Genomic DNA, 19,835 nt, shown 5'->3' with positions numbered 1-19,835 from the left:
AAACATATGCCAGGCATACTATGTCAACAAAATCAGAATTATATTCCTAATTGGATAGCATTATGACATCATGATTAAGACATTTCCCGCCTTGTTTTCAAAATAAGCTTGAAAACTGTCAAATGTCATACAGATTATTGCTCAGGAAAAGATATGCACATTTGTCGAGCAAAATGAAAATGATATATATTGTGTATTATTTTAAGATGAAAAACATACTTGAATATGAATTTGCTCGACGCATGCGCTGTATGTTTTATGAGAAGAAAACCATCTAAATTTGTGGATATTTTCGTTAAAAATGGCATTTTTGCAATTTTATGCCAACTTCATGCTCTCGTCATATGACACAAATCATTTTGCTGATCAAACTGAGCGGATTTTGTATTTGCTAATCCATTCCTTATTTGAATGCCAGAGTTTGAGCTCCAAGTGAAATCATCGATATTTTGGGCCAAATGACATTAGAAACTGTACCTACTTAATTTGGTTGATATATTTTTCCAAACAGAACACCGATTCTTTAAAAAGTTGAAATTAATTTACTCGAAATTTTGTAAAAATAAAAAAAAAAAATATAAAAAAAATCAATATTTTCGCCAATAATTTAAAAAATGTTATCTCTATCTAATCCCCGCTTTTTTTAAGTTCCATTTTAAATTTTATTACAAGACATTGAAAATTATGTGAAATTTTAGAAATTGACATTACTCCTTTTAAACTCTCAATTTGATATCATGAATTTTTTCGTTTATCAGTTGCAAAAATATTATTTATTTCCATTACTAGTACATGTGTATTAAACTTTTTTCTATCTGTATTGTTAGAAGACCTGATTATGTATCTATTTCATGTAATGATTGATTTGTGTTACTTACCTTGTGTTGACACCAACAGACTAATCAAGTTGAATTGAATAAATCTTGTGTCAATTTTAAGTGCAAAAAGGTCATGTTTAGAACACTGTAGCTCCAATAACAAGCATTATGACCCCAATTTTTCTTTCCTTCAGTGTGAAATCAAAAATTACACTTCTCCAAAAAAAGAGGATATTACTCCAAATCTCTTTAATAGCGGCAATTGGGCTTTACTTAAATGTTACATAATCATACATGTAATAAGCCGCGTTTTTAATTCTGTGTAAGCCCAGAATTTGTCAGTAGCAGATTGATATATCCCTGAATGTCAGTTGGATGGAGATGATAGAAGAGAGGTCATCGGTTATCTGTTATCGACGGGTCAGTCGTCATCCACACTCGCATTTTTTTTTTTTAAAGAAAAGCCCAACGGAATTAAATTCGCAGCAGATGAAATACATTGCAATGATTTGGCGTTAGAGTATATTGAGTGAATTAATTAACAGGAAATCGGGGATATATCATGTAGGATGTGAAAATTAGTAAACATCATATCCTGGACGTTTTTATTATGTCACGTGTATTATCCTCTACTACGTGTACTTTCTTGATTAATGTTGACTGGTCAACTTTCAAATGACGATGTCAACAGTCTCTCATTGTAAGATTTATTTAAATCGACCCCATTGTCACCATGAAAGACCTGTTCGAGGCTTTTTACAGTTGTCTATGCACCTCCAATTGAAGGTTGACATTTGCCGTGCATGTACGTTTCTACAGCTAACCTAAAATTGAAATCCTGATATAATTGGAAATTTTAATCAAGAAAGGTAGACATCAATCTATTTATGTATTCCTATATTTAACTCAACAAGACAAAATAAGCAAATTGAGATTTGTAAAGAACAGACCTAATTAAGATATTGCGTGTAATAAAGCGCCATGCATTTTACATGTCTAATTGTCATATTGTAATAAAGCGCCAGGCACGTTACACATATAATTGTCAATTTTGAATTTATCGGGTAGGAGTAAATACATCATTTACAATATGACACTTGTCATATTGTATTTTTTTATTGTCATATTATAAATTTTGTGTCTACAAAATGGCGTAATGATGCGCGGATGTATGCACGTCTTCAGTTTAAATAAATGAAAACTTTATAGGTATTACTTAGTAAATTTTCGTCGTATGAAACCAATTTTAACACAAATGTTTATGAGCAATATCATGCACGTGCACTACAGAATCTCAAAAAGAAAAAAAAATCGGATTGCATATTGATTTTAATCTGTTAAATTTTCTCCTCGACGCAAAACTTTCAAGTATAACATAGAAGTGGATTTGTATTATCAGATCAAATATTGGTACCACCTCTTATCTAGTGAACAACAGACGTTTTATAATAATCATGAAGTCATGGGTTTACCTTATAGGTACTTCAGAGACAATTAATTTTCCAAGGAATAATATGTTAGCAGTTTAGGGAGAAGGGCTGTTATTACAATGTGAACATCTTTTGGCATTCAATGGGCATCTGGGATATTCCGGCTAAAGTTCAATGTGCTGTAAAATCTTCTGAAACGTACTTTGGATCTAATTTGATATAGCATGTGAATCCAATGAAACTGCCCGCAGAAGTAAAAATAAAACGGGACTTTTATCATCAATCATGAATTAGACGAGGAGTCTATTTCAAGATTCCTCGATGAGATACATGGATTTCCAAAGCTCACTAATTAAACATTAATCGCCTTCAAATGAACAGCCTGGAATGTTTTTATTTGTCCATATCAAGGAGAAATAAGTCAGGCAGGTTAAACATAAATTCCAGCGAAGAAAATTAGGCAAATCAGCGCGGCTGTATACTCTTTGATCAATATATAAACTACAAAGGAACCATCTTTCTTGATAAAAAAAAAAAAAAAAGCTAATGAACGACCTTTCCAAACAAATGTTTCCCAACCAGTTTTTGAAATAAAATAATGGCTTTTAATTAACTATTAAAACGAAAGTTTGGGTCATTCTCCGTGCAACGAAAACTAGCCTGTAAAACAACCTTTCAGAACATTGACATAAAAGCAATGGATTCCAAATGAAAATCCCAGACCGGAAATTTAACGAAATGTCCATTCCTTATACACGAGATGGAATCTTGACCGATAAGTCACTGCCGTTATATGTGATTGTATCACTGCAGTATAAATGACACATTACTTTCATTAGTGTACTGTGATTGGATACATGCACTTCAGTGAAATGACCCATTGCCATCATAAATCTAAGATTAGTGTATTGTCATTTAAAGTGTACAGTTATATTGCTGTGTGTACAGTATCACAGGCATGAATATACAAAGATTGCTCTGCCACCATCGTATGATTGCAGCGTTCTCCGCTTCATCCGTTACACTGACTTAGTCAATATAAATTAAGTTACTCTAACTAAAACTAAAACATAATTAGGTTATGTCCTTTGATTTAGTATGCAAGAAATGAAAGTACACATATGAGCTAGATCTTGGAACAAAAGTTTGTGGTCTTGTGTTATATTTAAAGGTTTTCGAACGCATTTACATTCTGCTAGGCTTCCTCGGTTCTGTTATGTTCAATGCCGATGTAATAATAGTGAGGTAAACTTCAACATGTTTTATTCGAAAGATAAATATTGCTTATCGGTTCTCTGGGAGCCAGAATAGAAGGCTAAATATTTACATTTGTCACTACTTTAAAAGAAAAACAATGCACATGTAGACTTATTTCTTGGCGCTCGTCAATAATCCACACTCATATGCTTGCAATTGGTCTTGTTTGGTTTTCCTTATTCCCAAAACATTTTCCAATTCATCATCCAATGCGTGTTGCATTCAAATACCTTTTATTTGCAAAATACGAGAATAGTCGAATAAGAATGCATGTATACCAAGCGAGATAACTCTAAACCAAATAACGGAACAAACCGAAAGCTACATCGAACATGCTGTTCTTGTTGCATCTTAAGTAAGAAATTACCATTTTAATTTCAATATATATGTACTTTAGTGACAAATCGTGCGGTAACTGACATGAATTAATACGCGATTCAGAGTGCATTCCTATATCAATTTTCGTACACAGGTGTTTATCATCAAATATTCAGAGTGCAGAAAAATCTTAGAATCTTTAACGCATTATCAAAACCACCTTACCATAAAATTATTAATACTTTTTTTCATATTTCATAAAATGAAAATACTTTTTGCCATGAAACGAATCCCTCTAAATAAATATCGAAAAATAGATCAAAGTAGACACATTCAATAACGGAACAGGTTCTAAGGGAGGGAGGCGGTATTAGATTAAAAAATAATCATAAAGCACCAAGCTGAATTGAGGCATAGCCCATGTGTAGGCAGAAATTTCCAAAAGATTTTCTTTTTCTTTCTACTAAATCTTTTTTATGCACGTGTGTGACCTAATTAACGAATCCCTTTCATTCAAAACAAGACACGGTTCTCCAGTATTGATCCCCCTCTGTGTACCATGATAATAAAACATGATCAGAAAACGTTATTGCATTCTATACGAAATAATCACTGTAATTTGGACTTACAGAAAGGTTAGCTATTTCCGTCCTTCATTAATCTAGATTAATATAATATTTGTATTCCTGTATGTATATACAACGTGCACATATTAGGGGAGCTTCACTCTCGACCTCTCCTTTGAAGGCCGCTTATTTGCAAACTTGCTTTAAATTTGTGTTTACGTTTCATCTGAAAAAGTTAAATCTGTACTGGAGCCGTTTGGCTGAGTCTGGAAAAGATGATGTAATGTCGGTGTTTAGGGTCGTTAGATACTTATCCAATACACAAAGGCCGATTCCTCTTATGATGTGTTAAGCTATATTATAGAATATTCAAAATTGCGGAACTTGATCCTTGTCCTATATAGCTAGAAAGAACGGATTCCATGTTATGACGCTAAGCATGGAAAAGTGAAGATAACGAACAGGGATCAATCTCATAATTTCCATAAAGAATACAAAATTAAGAGTAAGACAAAAATAGACCCCTGGACATACCAGAGGTGGGATCAGGTGCCCAGGAAAAGTAAGCACACCCTGTTGACCGGTCATACCCGCTGTGAGCCCTCTATCTTGATAAGAAAAACGGAGTAATCTGTAGTCAAAATCAGTGTGCCAAGAACGACATACCTCTCCTTGCAATGTCCAATAAAATTCTGCCACACCCATGATGTTCCGTAAATTCCTGTCTGAAACTCTGACCTTTTATTGTCATCACCAAAGTTCTTTGTCAATATACCATACAATTCATCCAAAATTAGTACTTCTTATTCCAATGTAGCTATATCACATACTACATGAACATGTATTTGTTTGATACGGACAATCGTATTACTATAAATATTATTATACTGGTTTTGATATGTGTAAATGTGCACCCCAAAGTCTCCTGAAGACAAATAAAGACGTAGTAGTCCAAAACTGGCATAATCTGAAAATCAGTATTAAATGAATGAAAAGGTGAAGCTAACAAACAGTGATCAACTTCATCAATCCTATAAAGAAGGCAAAATTGTGGATTATAGGATTACTGTTCTTCTCAAACAGTTACATTTATGAAAATGAGACTTGTAAACAAAGACAATGTAGTTATAAACCCTATCAACGGAAACCAATACTCATTCTTCACGCAACCTATTTAATTCTTTCCTCACTTCTGGTATACTAAACACAGAAAGATAGATTATACACATTTTTGTTTCAACATGTCTAATACGAGATTTTAATATTCCTCGTTTATCCTTTATCCATTCCGACAAAATGTCACGTTCTTCCATTTCATATTTAGCCCTGGCATAAATTTCAACAGAATTCCTAATAGAGATGAAGTTCTGTCTCCTAAGGATGGATCGGGACTCTCTGAATTTCGTACCTTTTAGAATAAGTAACTTCAGGTCGTCACTTAACATCAGGTCGTCACTTTCAACCATATCGTCATCACCAGTAATGACATGTCCAGTTGGACTGTGGTTGAATGGAGAAGAACACGTAGGGGGACGTTGTATATATAAGATGGTCTATATTTAGGGACTGTAAAGTTTGTGAGTAAAAAGGTTGGATGCAATAGTAGAAGTATATTGGTAGGAAACTTGAACTTCAAATATAATGGAATACAAGGCTGAACGTTTTTATGAACAAGAATGCTGTTTACATTGACGGCATATGTTCCTTTGTTAGTAAATTTACGTTTAAGGAGCTGACGGCGTGATTCGGAAGGATTATCATTCGTAAACCGCGGTAGTTTAAAGAGTCTGTGATGGACAACATCCTCAATCAATGTAATGAATGTATAAAGTTTAATTGTTAAAGGCATCGTCGATCGCGATTGGTCAATAGTAAACGCTCCGGGCGATAATTGTAGAAACGCTATAGCTACCGTTTCCTCTACAGTGTTTATATGAGTAAATAGTGACTATACCAGGTATCTACAGAACGAATAAATATACAAGGATTCCGAAGTATCAGTTTGGTTCTGAACACGATGAAGGCTCTACGTTCTAATTCGTGATACAGTGCTTACCGCTTCTTTGTGATGTGGTTTTAATTCAGGAAAAATCTATATTTGTTGTAAGGGCGGATATGAATATATAAAAGTGCACGCAATAATGTACCACTGGTTCTATTGACATCTAGTAAAATTTGTGTAAATACATCACTTAAAAGTACAAGTTACAGTACTAGTGTTTATTTAAATGCGGGAGGGGGGCTTATCTTGGACATAGTACTGAGACTTTTAATTTCTGAAATACATGACGGCTTTGTAAATATTGTAACACTGTACTCGTACTTGAAAACTAAGGAAATACAAATCTCTCTAATTGCACCAGACCTCGCAACAAAGCATAATCTCAAGAATGGTCTACGACTACGTATCCTTATTTTGTAATTGATATTGATACCAAATACCCTTCAATTTTTGTAATTGATACCCTTCAATTTTTGTACACGATAAATTTCAAAATTTTCTTTTCCGGTGACCTTGACCTTTCATATTAGATATCAATAACGTTACACGAGGTACCATTCCTAATAGTTTGATCAATGTGACGTAAATATATTGTACACAAAACTGTAACAGTGATCACATGATCATACGGACGAACATGCATTCTACAGCACTCTAGATCTCACCACACGGTTGCTTTTGGGTAATAGCAGGTGAAATAAGGGACAGCTCAAACCTATTACAAAGGTCAAGGCCACTCGAAAGTTTCTACATGTTAGGATTTTACTGTTACCAGGCAACATCTGCAACTCTGCTAATTGTATTTTGATGCAAACCAGTTATGTATGCACTTACTAATTCATGTAATGATTTTCTAATCTGCTAGCATCACATATCGTGATCTGAAACAAATTTTAGGTAGTGAAGGATAATTGATATGTCAACACGTCATCCTTCATCTTGAATGGCAGTAGTGTTCAAATACACGCAAACGGTTTTGTCACCACGGCTTATTCCTTGACCACGCGCCCTGACACTTTAACAGTGATTTTGGGGTTTATTTTACTCACACCTACCTCTGAAGAGTGGTACATAAAATTACACCTTACTGAAATATTCAAATGGTTTCCTTATAAAGTGTAATTGCTTTCTTTACCAAATAAAATCACCTGATTCGTTCGTTCGGCGTTTTAAAGAAATAATAAAGTTTAGATTTTTTTTTATTAAATGATACTATATGCAAAGGAAAATCAGCCTCACACAGTAAAATAGTTCAAGGTTTTCTGAGCATCGTTGTTCAGATAAGATCCAGCAGGTACATGTACCGAGAATGAAGGCACAAGTATGTCCAAACAGTTTAAAAAACACATTACTACCGACATTTTCACACAGAAATGATTGAACACTTAATCACGATTTATCCAGTTGATTCATTGGGCCGTGCCATAGTGTATTTCGGGAACTAGGTGGTATCTAGATACAGGGCCATTTTCCGATAATGAGGAATTTCTTCAATATCATTACACTACTTCGGAAGAATTCAGATGGCCAGTGTGAAATATTAATCTATTAAAAATTAAAATCTTATCCACAAATGCAGTTCATATTTGGATGTAGTTAGACTAGAGGTCCACGCTAATTGCTGATTAGGTTTAATAATGCAATGATATTTCCCTTGCAGGTTGAATATTCGAAGTTCAATAATAAATTCAAGGATGTCTAGGATTACTTACTGTTTCTCACCAAAGAAAACTATTGATACAGTACGTATAATTTTATCACTTAGTATCAGAACAACCCGATATAAAATCACACTATTGTTTTACTTTCAGGACGAGTCCAGTATTTTAATAATGGCCAAGGTATTTTACTGCCTCAAAGACTATTTCCCTCAAATGTTTGCAGAATACCTTTATAAATGGTCCATACCAGCCACGCAGTGTCCTCAAACAAGATAATGGAGCTCCAGAAATCTCCTCATCCGGTCATATCGTACAGAATTTCCTGATCCCGTAAGGTCTAATTATATCCTTTATCTGTTCGTTATGTATTAATCGTAGTTAATGCAATCCATGGGTTTTCACCAATCAGAGATAACGCTTGCACATGTTTGCACTCTTACTCAACACTGAGTTGTGTTTTTTCTATCTGGGGTACTCTTCTAATCTGAATTCTTTCTTTATAGCAGTTTAACGATCTTTGACAATGATTGATTGTTCCCGGTTTTTTTTTATTAGAATGAAATAATTAAACGAACTCTCTAGTAATCGATGTTCAATATATAGATGAATCTTTAGTTGGGAAAATTTTCATTTGCCTATACCATCTACATCACGTCACCGAAGGTTTAGAAAACAGAAATTGTTATTGATTCTATCCTTTTTACCATACAGAGAACTGTTTTCTATAAACACTGGATAGGCAGACACAGCGCTGCTATCGACTGTCGCGGATCTGTTGAATGCCGTTTGTAAACATGACTATTTTTCAAAGTGGATGCAGGTTATTAAGATTTTCTAACTCCTGGATTATTACGTAAACACATTATGAATGTGTCAATTTTAGTAAATTGCGATGTTACCAGGGGAGAAAACAGGGGTCGTATTGGGCCTACACCTCTCTTGATATCAAATGCTTGTATACAAGTTTTAATGAACGAATGTAATCAATACACATAATAAAAGACAAATAAAACAATCTAAGAACACCATTTGTATGTTTCTTGTACTCAGGACATATAGAGCTACTTTCACTATATCGATTTTTTTCGATAGAGCATGGACTGAGTATTCAATCTGTTACATAAGTGTAAGAAATATGATAAATTACACACGTCATGATCGCGCAAAGAAATTAGTGACGAAACACTCTAAAACGTTTGCATTGTACCCCAGCAGCACCCACCCAAAAGTGTTGAGAGCTAGTGAATAGTCATATCTCTCTCATATATATATATATATATATATATATATATATATATATATATATACATGTATATATATATATGAAGTTAGCGTTTCTGGTTTTCGTGCTGTTAATAACCCTTTTACCACATAAAGTGCAATTGTTGACTCTCTATAATATGCGTTCCAGGAAATGCAATAAACACATCCCTCCAGCGGAAATAGTGCGTCATCAGTGTGTAATATGAAGTTCCTTTTGAGAAGCAAACTTATGCTGCATCCCTGAACAAAAATACTTTTATGCACGGAATGGGGAGAATTTATTGCATCCTTAATAACGCTGTCAATATGTTATAAATTAATCTGATCAAGCTGGTAAAAAAAAATTGAAAACCTTAAAGTACACTTTCAGAGACCGATAAATATACATGCAAGGGTTTTAACTTGTGTATGGTGCTGCAGTATACACACGTAGGTTAGATTTTAACCTTAAACAAGTATGGTCTTTGATGAGGTAATCCGCTATCAATCTCATAACTCCTATAAGCAATATAAAATAGAGAGTTGGGCAAATACGGACCCCTGGATATACCAGAGGTGGGATCAGGTGCCTAGGAGGAGTAATCATCCCCTGTCGTCCGGTCACACCCGCCGTGAGCCCTATATCTTTAAACAAATGGACCAAAATTTTCAAAATACGGACAGCTGTAATTGTATCTCATTTCGTATTTTGACATTATCCATTAACTAGTTCAATATTTCTTCTTCCTTCGAAATAAACTTTCTTTGAAGAAGACGAGTGTATCCTTATACCTGTATTCAGTGAATACAGTTTTATGTTTATATTTACCGAGGATTGCATTGCTAGTTCAACATTCATATATTTTCATGTACGTGTATCAACTCATGTTTAGTTGCTTACATCAAATATAGAAGACTGCCTGGTATGGAAACTTATTCGGAAAATAAAAATCTAAATCTTTATGTAAATAAATTTCAAGGCTCTTTGCATTATGTGGATTATATAAAAGATGGAAGCATGGCGGTAATATTCAAATTACCCCATGCTTCCGTTATTCATACACCCCATAATACAAACAACCTAAATACTGTTCCTTATATGATAATAGCAGTAACATCATACTGAGAAGATGAGAATAATGAAAAGTGATCAATCCTATAACTCCCTTAAGGGATACGAAATTAAGAGTTGGGCAAACACGGACCCCTGGACACACCAGAGGTGGGATCAGATGCCTAGGAGGAGTAAGCTTTCCCTGTCGACCGGTCACAGTTAATCGTTAATTTTCTTGTTAATTGTTTAAGTATACGATCCATATTTAATAATGATTAATTTCCGTAGCATTCTGATAAAACACACTGTTGTCTATGTGCCTAAAGAAACCCCAGTTAGTAAAGATACCAATTTGAGGAAAACAATTGAGCATCTCAGTGAAGATAAAGAACAGTGATCAATCTCATAACTCCTATAAGCAATACAAAATAGAGAGTGGGGCAGACACGGACCAGTTGTTACGAATTTTGAAATATAGGGAAAGAATTGATTGAACGAAGCCTTCAGCACTTATTTAATCTTATCCAGTCGTATTTGGAACCAAAAATCTTATCATAGAAAGGAAGTATGACTTAGACTTGTCTCGCTAAACAGAACCACTTCAATATTGAAATATCTTAATCAATACATTGGGACTCCTAGTTGGGAATGCTCGTCAATGAAATACTAATTTTCAATCTTTATCATAAAAATTACCAATTTATGAATCGAAATTATATACAGAAAATTATTTAAAGGCAAATGACAAGTCATTTGAAGAAACTATTAGTTGCCAATGCTTCATGAAATGCTAAAAATGCTTAGAAATATGCCAATCGTCAATTATCATTTAATAAAAACTTAAGGACAATTTCATGACGCAAATTTTCCACTTTAACATATGTTAGGATAATCATGTTTTTCTTATTAGGCCGGAGTAGCCCCATACCTTGGTGAACATATGGTACAAGGGATCGGCATGAAGTTTAAGAGCTGAAACTTGTTATATCTCATGAGATTATATTTCACATGTTAATCACTTTTTGAAATATCTTTGAAAAGTGGTATGACGCTGTATCTATTGATTACCATTATTAGAACGTAATCGCATACTTGCAACAAAATAAATGAATTTCAATACATGTATTATATCATCCCAAAATAAAGTTCCGATGATAAAACACACCTTGTATCAATTATACTAGAATTTGTTTTCAAACGATGCTAAAATACGTATAGAGTTATAAGGGTGTCCAGCAGACATTCGTTATCATAGTACTTGAGTATTACCGAGTCTTTAACCCTCAGCTATTAAAAGACCTCCTTCAGAAAATTAGAGAATTTTCCAACAGAACAAATCAAATGATACTTTTGCGTGCTCTGCCTCTTCAAACAACGCAAACGATTTTACAATCTTTGCTTAAAGATCAATGCCAAATCAAAGAGAGGATAGTAAAAATAAAAAAGAGCATATATTCTTTTACTATACAGAAAGTCACTGAAAAACAGTAATTACATCTCAAACTTTCTATTAAGTAAAAATATCTGTCGACGAGACCATTGACCTTTTCAACAATCATACATTAATTCCACGATTCCTGCACTTCCTCACCGAAAAACATAATGCATTGAGAACTGACACGAAATCCTTCTACCCTGCATACCAAGGCTTTCCCCAACCTACAGCATTCAAACATATGGAAAGCATTGGACTTTGTTTTCAACTAAACCATTCAAGACTGAAAAAAATCATTGCAAGCAGCCAACATTTTTACAAATTGAGCAATAGATACCGCGATAAGAGACGTTTCCAATCTATTAAAAGAATACAAATTCCTTCAGACGGATTGACTTTCGTTTTATGACGTAAGAAAGACGAAAGAACAATTTAGGAGCCTTAACATATTCCAGTCACTGCGGTGTTCCGATATCAGTGCAATATTAACATGCATTGATCATATAATATTGTCTGTATTTTATTGAATTTGAGAGCGCAAATATAAATGGGAGTGAAGCAATGTACCAAAATGTATCTTACTCACATTGACAATTATTCAAATTCAAGCATTTGGGACTCCAAAGAAGCAGCACATTTGACTAAGTGAGGAATAAAGATTTAGATAATTCGTCAGTTATGTTCACCACTAACGAATACGTAAAGTACTTGAAAGGCAGGGGACAAGTGGTGAAAGTATATCCTCATCAGAGGGTCCCAGAAGCAAGACACTCCCAAGTTAGCTGAAACAGAACTGGGTACTATCGACTATCCCTCACATATCTGAAATTTCTGAGATGTTGATAGAAAATATGTACTGTCTTTCTATGGTTTATAATCAATACTTAATTACAAATAGATCTGTCTGATTTGCTTGTAGTCAATGCAATGTTATACAAATCACATTATCAACCCTAGCGATAGTATCTGAGAAATAAAGAAGATGCCAATGTCCATTTTCATTCACCAACTCCTTTGTATGTTTTGCCCGTAATTTGTAATGTACGCGCTACAGAAGAAACATCAATAATGCGAAGGGATGGATGATCGCGTTCCAGTGCATTGCTCCCGTCTAAGCCCTGCTCGATAAATGTGTCCTCTTACGGAGTATATCACTATTCTTTGATAGTTTAATGTGCCAAATTTAGGCAATTGTTCTCTGAAAGACACATCTCCTGTGTAAGACTGCTTGATTTTTGTTAGGATCATCTATAATGATCACACACAATCACTATGATTATAGGTATTTATTGCAGGATGACCTTATTGCACCATCCAAAATAGCTATGACGGATCAACATCATCCCTGGAATTCGACATTGTGTTTGGGACTAGCACTGATTATCGAGTTTCTTAATGATACGAGTGGTACTAATTTCTGTCAAATACAAAGCTTTTCGCTTAATCTGTCGAAATTGCTATTGGTTATCACTGACTAAGATAAGATTCGCGTGTTCTTGCATTTGTAAAAACTGTTCTCGAAATATTTGTTTTCGATCAACGGCTCTAATTAAGTATTGAATCTCGTACAAACTGTTTCTGTCACGAAGAAAATCAACCACCAACTTAACAGACATATTGTCAATGCTTTTTGTAAATGAGTTTATGTTGGTATCTTCACTATGAGCTAGCATTGAAAATTTGGAAACCTTAAGTGGACGTGTATTCCTCAGTGTCTATTCTTTTCCATCGTAAACCCATCAATATTACCAAATACACAAAGGCCAAATTAACTGCGCGTCCCCCAGGGACGTTATTACAAGGAAATTACTTGTTATCCTACATTAGCCAAGATAATTGAACTCCTCCAACGAAAATTAAACTTGTTAACAAACTATTATTATCTCTTACGGGAAAATTTCTATATTCCATAATATAACAAGAGAACTTCACGCATTCTCGGAGCGGGAAAAGGCAATTGATATTTCTTAAACTTTCTAAAGGCAAAAGAAGGGCATTAAGTATAAGTCAATTACATTAAAGTGATTCAAATTTTACAATAAACAAGCGAATCTTTGCTTGCTTGGTGGATGCTAATGCAGTGAAGAATCACAGCATTCTGTTGGTGCTTAAAATATATATTGTATTCTTAGGAACAGAAAATGAGTACATTGTGATTGATTAAAGAAATCCGTAATGACAAAATCTTAACATTATTTACAAGACTGTATTCATATTTCAGTGATGACGACACTCTTCCTCAATACTTTGATGCACTGTATCAGAAAATTAGTTATTAACTTGGCTAAGCATGTTATTAAGTGTCAGCAAAACCACCACCATAAGACCAAAGGCTGTATTGAATTGATTTCATAGCTCATTAAGTACTTGCATATGACAGGAAATCATTACTGAAAGGAACAAGTTTATGAAATAGTTTCTTCATCTATTCAGCGATTTAAAGTATCTTTATTTGTGCAATGTCTGTTCTGAGTGTATTGATATATTCGTGTAGAAAGATTCCGATTTAATTGTCAATGAGTTTTGGCTCCTACGTTAACATACAACATGAACGAGACTTAAGTGGACCCTGGGTTATTTTGTTTTTACTACCGTAAAATCGTCATCATGCAAGGTGAAGATAACGAACAGTGATCAATCTCATAACTCCTATAAGCAATACAAATAGATAGTTGAGCAAACACGGACCCCTGGACACACCAGAGGTGGGATCAGGTGCCTAGCAGGAGTAAACATCCCCTGTTGACCGGTCACACCCGCCGCGAGCCCTATATCCTGATCAGGTAAACGGAGTTATCCGCAGTCAAAATCAGTGTGTCAAGAACGGCCTAACAATCGGTATGAAACACGTCAGACAGTATTTGATCCAATGATAGGTTGTATTGACGAACTAGATCATCTAAAAGTCCGTTCTGAGTAAGTGTCAAAGTGGACCCCTGGTTCCATGAACGGGAGTCTTCTCGGTTTGCTTTTAGGTCCGCCCCTGTGTATTCCGTGTACACATCTTTATATATATCAAAGTTTCCACAGTACAGTGTTCACTATTATGATTGATAAAATCCGGATACTACAGTGCCATACCGGTAATCGAATCCGGATATTACAATGATAGAGAGCTCTCAACAGATATAATACAGTGATTTAAGATAGAAAGCACTCACCATAACTTGATACTGAATAATGATAGAGAAATGTAACTAACTCCGGATAATATAATGATAACTTCAGTTAAAATAATGAAAGTTGAAAATAACGAACGGTGATCAATCTCATAACTCCTATAAGGAATACAAAATAGAAAGTGGGACAAACACGTACCCCTAGATATACCAGGTGGGATCAGGTGTCTGCGAGGAGTAAGTATCCCCTGTCGACTGGTCACACCCGCTGTGATCCGTATGTCTTGATCAGGTAAACAAATTAATCCGTAGTCAAAACCAGTCTGCCAAGAACGGCCTACCAATCGGTATGAAACGCGTCAAACAGCATTTCACCCGATGATAGGTTGTATTGGCAAACTAGATCATTATAACAACCATAGAATTTGCGAAATGTTGACTTTAAACGAGACTGTTGGAACCCCTGTAATATCAACTTGTTTGTCGGTAGCCTTCTTCTATTTAAAAACTGAGCATACGCACAAGCTCCTGCGTATCGAATCAGTTGAAAGATTTAAAAACCGTATGCAGGTGATAATGGAATGTTGCTACATAAATAGGGGGAGATGACGATGGAGACGCTGAAATCATTCCGTTTGTCATAAAGTTGAGTGCTTATTTTGCCGTTAATATTTATTTTCAAAATAATATCTAAGAACGAAGTAGATGTGGAGGATTCTGGGGTGTCTTTTATTTCGAGTCCACGGGGATACTGGTATATCGAATCGACATATGAATGATTGAATGATTATATATTGTTTAACTCAAGAATATTTCACTCATATGGAGACGTCACCATTGCTGGTGAAGGGCTGCAACGTTTAGGCCTATGCTCGGCGTTTACGACCTATGAGAAGGGAGGGATCTTTATCATGCCACACTTGCTGTGACACGGGACCTCGGCTTTTGTGGTCTCATTTAGTTGCCTCTTAAGACAAGCAAGGAGCACTGAAGACATATTCTAACTCGAATCCTCACGGGAGGACATATAAATAAAACTGATTATTATTAATAGATAAAATGTCTTCGATATATCAAATTGTCGAGATGAAGGCCACAGCAAGATATTTCTTTTCTTCTCATGTAGAAAATTGTGAATTATTTCTGCTTCATATAAATACAAAAACAGGTCAGCTAACACAAGAGCACAGTTCGTGCCCATGAGAATTCCATAGACTGTTGGACAACCTGATCATCAAAGACTACGAAGATATTATCATCGAGGAACTTCAGTATATCTTTTATTTCACCCTCAGAGTACCTTTGCGTGTAAACAGAGTGGTGTTTAACAAAGTAATTTTTTGGATGACTGATCACTAGATATGAATATTTCCGTTTTCCATTTTTACGAAGCAACTGTCTATGATGGTCGTGTAAAGTGTTGAAAAGTTACATGTATATCTTTTGGTGTCGTTGATTTTAGAAAATTTACTAAAAGTTCTTTAGAATGTTTTAGAATCCACATTTAATTAACACCACTTCTGGCATATGTTGTGGCACAGAAATGATAGATTGTAGTGTAGATCTGTGGCTCTCTAGGAAGATGTGGGGACAGACCAGAGATCTACAGATCCACCCCTTATAAAAACCTTCAATAATTCCAGAGAGCTGCAGCTAGCAAATATAATAATAAAATTTATATAGCACCTTATATATAAAACAAATTACTTTACAAGGGTGAGAAGAGGAATGCATCAACAAAACAATTAAATGAAATTAAATGACAATATGACATAAGATCTTATATCTGTAAAATTACCAAAATAAAACTCTATTCTTAAGATTGATAGCTAAAAGGTTTTTTCTCGAGGGGTGTTTGATAATTAAAACAGTCGCAGTTTTATACATGTTAGAATCTGAAGATATGAAATATAATACTAATATAAAGAATGGTGGTCATCCACTACATACTTTAGGGTCATTAGGTCATACATCTGTACATTATAGGGCTCACGGCGGGTGTGACCGGTCAACAGGGGATGCTTACTCTTCCTAGGCACCTGATCCCACCTCTGGTATATCCAGGGGTCCGTGTTTGCCCAACTCTCTATTTTGTATTGCTTATAGGAGTTATAAGATTGATCACTGTTCGTTATCTTCACCTTTCATACGCAAATTCTTAAACCCGTTGTTTGACTAGGTTCAAAGGCAGCATGCATGCAGGTGACCTCAAGCACCAAACATTGAACTGTCGGATAGGGAGCTGTGACTAACTCCGGATGTCAATAATAATGAAAGATAGTACATATATAATGGTTGAGAACTCTTACTAACTCCTGATAGAATTATTGAGAGCTGTAACGAACTCTGATACAAGAAATTTATAGACATAGCGCTTACGAGATCCTAGTTTTATAATCATGATAGAAATTTGTGACCAGACCATGTTACTATAATGCTAGAGAAGTTTCACCAACGCCTAAGAGAAATTAAACCAAATCGTGATATTATAATGATTGAGAGCTCTATCAGATCCTCCTGAGATATAACTCCTAATACGGTAACGACAGAGGGCTCACACAAAATCATGATATTAAAATGATACAGAGCTCACATAAAATCATGATACCATAACGATACAAAGCTCACATGAAATCATAATATTATAATGATACAGAGGTCTAACCAAATCGTGATACCAATATGAGAACCAGAGTTCCATTTTGAAAAATCCTGATAAGGAAATGATACAGAGTTCTAATGAAATCTGGACACTATAATGATAAAGAGATCTTACTAATTCTGTTGCTCTAATGATTATAGAAAGTTCTAACCAAACCTGATGCAAGACTCTTAAGGATTCTAATGAAAATTTGATTTAGTAATGTTTAAGGGTTCGAACCAAATTTTGATTTTGTTATAAAGAAGACTCTAACCAAATTTTCATTCTTTCAGAACTCTAATAAACTATTGATTCCTCTATGTTAGAGAGCTCTCACTAACTCCTATTCCGTAATAGCTTATCATGCGGACCGAATCGTTATTCTAAAATGTTAGATTTGTTTGTATATTTAATTTCACGTCTCATTCGAGAATTTTTCACTTGTGCAGAGACGACATCAGCTTTAGGCTGAAGTGCCACAAATTTTGACTTGAGCATGGCGCTCAGGGCCGTTCAGTGAGAGTTCTTGAGGGTACAAACGCCTCCCATGATACGGGGTCATATCCGAAAGATCTGTGACTTTCACTTCTAATGTCGGACACTTGGCGAAATTAGTTTCTACCTACATGTACAATATATGTATGTTACAGGTCTGTGGTTAGACGCGGCGCCGGAATCGAGAATCGAACCCAGAACCCCTCGGTTGTAAAGCCTAACCACTTAGCTATCGAGACAAATGTGGAGGATGTAATTAAATTTTATTCGTTTCTATAATATTAACATGGTCAAATTTCAATTCTATAATGTTAAAGGGTTCTAACCAAATCTTAATTTTATAATGTTAAAGGGACAAGTTGTTACCAGAAACAAAAACGGATTCGAAAATGTTAAGAAGGTTCTAAACAAATCCTGATTGTATACGGTTCTAATCGAATCTTGATTGTATAATGTTAAACGGTTCTTACCAAATATGGATTCTAGAATGTTAGAGGACTCTATTCAAATCGTTATTGATTCTATAATGCTTATATGGTTAGAGGGCTCTAATGAAATCTTGATTCTATAATGTTAAAGATTTGCAACAAAATGTTAGAGAGCTCTAATCAAAACTTCATTTCATAATGTTTAAGAGTTCTAACCAAATCGTGATTTTAAAACGTTAAAAGGTTCTAACCAAATCATGATTATCTAAAATGAAAGTGTTTTAACCAAATATTCCATAATTTTAAAACGTTAAAAGGTTCTAACCAAATCGTGATTATCTAAAATGAAAGTGTTTTAACCAAATATTCTATAATGTTAAAAGTTTCAGCAAAATACTGATTCTCTTAATGTTAACGAACTCTGACAAAATCTCCATTCTACAATATTAGAGAACTTTAAACAAATATTGATTGTTTAATGTTAGAGGGTTCTAGCCAAATTTTGATTCTATAATACTGTTTCCAAATCGGAATTGTGTCTCAAGACTTTTTTTTATTTTTTAAAAACCGGTATTATCAATATCACAACCATGCTATTGAAATTAATACGATTTACATGAATATTTTCATTAATTTGTCATTTCGTGCAAATCCATACAATTATATTTTTTCTATAACAAAATATACACGTCTCAAGCAAATTTCTCTTCGGTCATTAGTTCAGTATTATCATCAAAATCAATGTAACGCATATCGAGAGGATTTGATTAAATAACACAGACAATCAGTCAAATATATTAAATTAGGATCTTCAAAGGAAAATACTATGAATTGTTAATGAACAGAAGAGCGGCTGTGTCGTTGACTTGTTATCAAGTTGTTATTTGTTGGGGGGGGGGGGGGGGGGTCAAAGAGTTGTTCGACTTTAAAACATATTTCGAAGGGAGCATGCGCATTGCATGGAAAACCTTTAAATAGAGTTCATAATACTCCGAACTAAATGCATTTCCTGCAAATAAGGACAATGTCAACTCAACCAGTTTTTAAAATATCAGCATAATCATTAATTTAGAACTGTTCATCCAAAATACAAATGTAATAAGTATAGGGTAGTCATCGTTCTGTAGTTGAGTATGGAATTACTGTAATGATTGGGACAGGTTTTTGTTTTGCATATTTTCACGAATACGAAGAGTGGGTGCAAATACTTATCAAAAACCCAGTTTCAAAAGTATTATATATACCTTATGCAAATACAAAACGCTGGATTTTCCATATGTTATATTTTCCATTCCTTCTCTTAACTGTAGTGCATGTATTGAACAAAAACCCCACTGCAATTTCTTCACCCATTTCAGCAATGCTTTTA

The 19,835-nt window shown here is 34.6% G+C and overlaps 1 protein-coding gene and 1 long non-coding RNA gene across 9 annotated transcripts in view; one reads left to right on the top strand and one right to left on the bottom strand.

The window, feature by feature from the left end:
• The window catches only part of LOC130054875 (uncharacterized), a 40,502-nt gene extending 32,129 nt beyond the window's left edge, over window positions 1-8,373 (top strand). The window contains exons 2-3 of the long non-coding RNA XR_008803209.1: window positions 8,052-8,133; window positions 8,276-8,373. This is a non-coding gene — a long non-coding RNA (uncharacterized LOC130054875). The remainder of the gene's footprint in view (window positions 1-8,051; window positions 8,134-8,275) is intronic.
• Window positions 1-19,835, bottom strand: part of LOC125652019 (potassium/sodium hyperpolarization-activated cyclic nucleotide-gated channel 3-like) — a 100,922-nt gene that overhangs the window by 41,338 nt on the left and 39,749 nt on the right. The window contains exon 1 of one of the 8 annotated variants that reach the window (XM_048880899.2): window positions 8,281-8,377. The exons of the other annotated variants lie outside the window; for them this stretch is intronic. The gene's annotated coding sequence lies outside the window, so the exon portion shown is untranslated. Of the gene's footprint in view, window positions 1-8,280; window positions 8,378-19,835 lie in introns of those variants that run through there. 8 annotated transcript variants of the gene reach the window in all.

Source organism: Ostrea edulis, chromosome 5 (assembly GCF_947568905.1).
Source record: "Ostrea edulis chromosome 5, xbOstEdul1.1, whole genome shotgun sequence".
NCBI lineage: Eukaryota > Metazoa > Mollusca > Bivalvia > Ostreida > Ostreidae > Ostrea > Ostrea edulis.
Note: the sequence above shows the minus strand (reverse complement) of the source record. Positions and strands in the feature narration are given on the sequence as shown.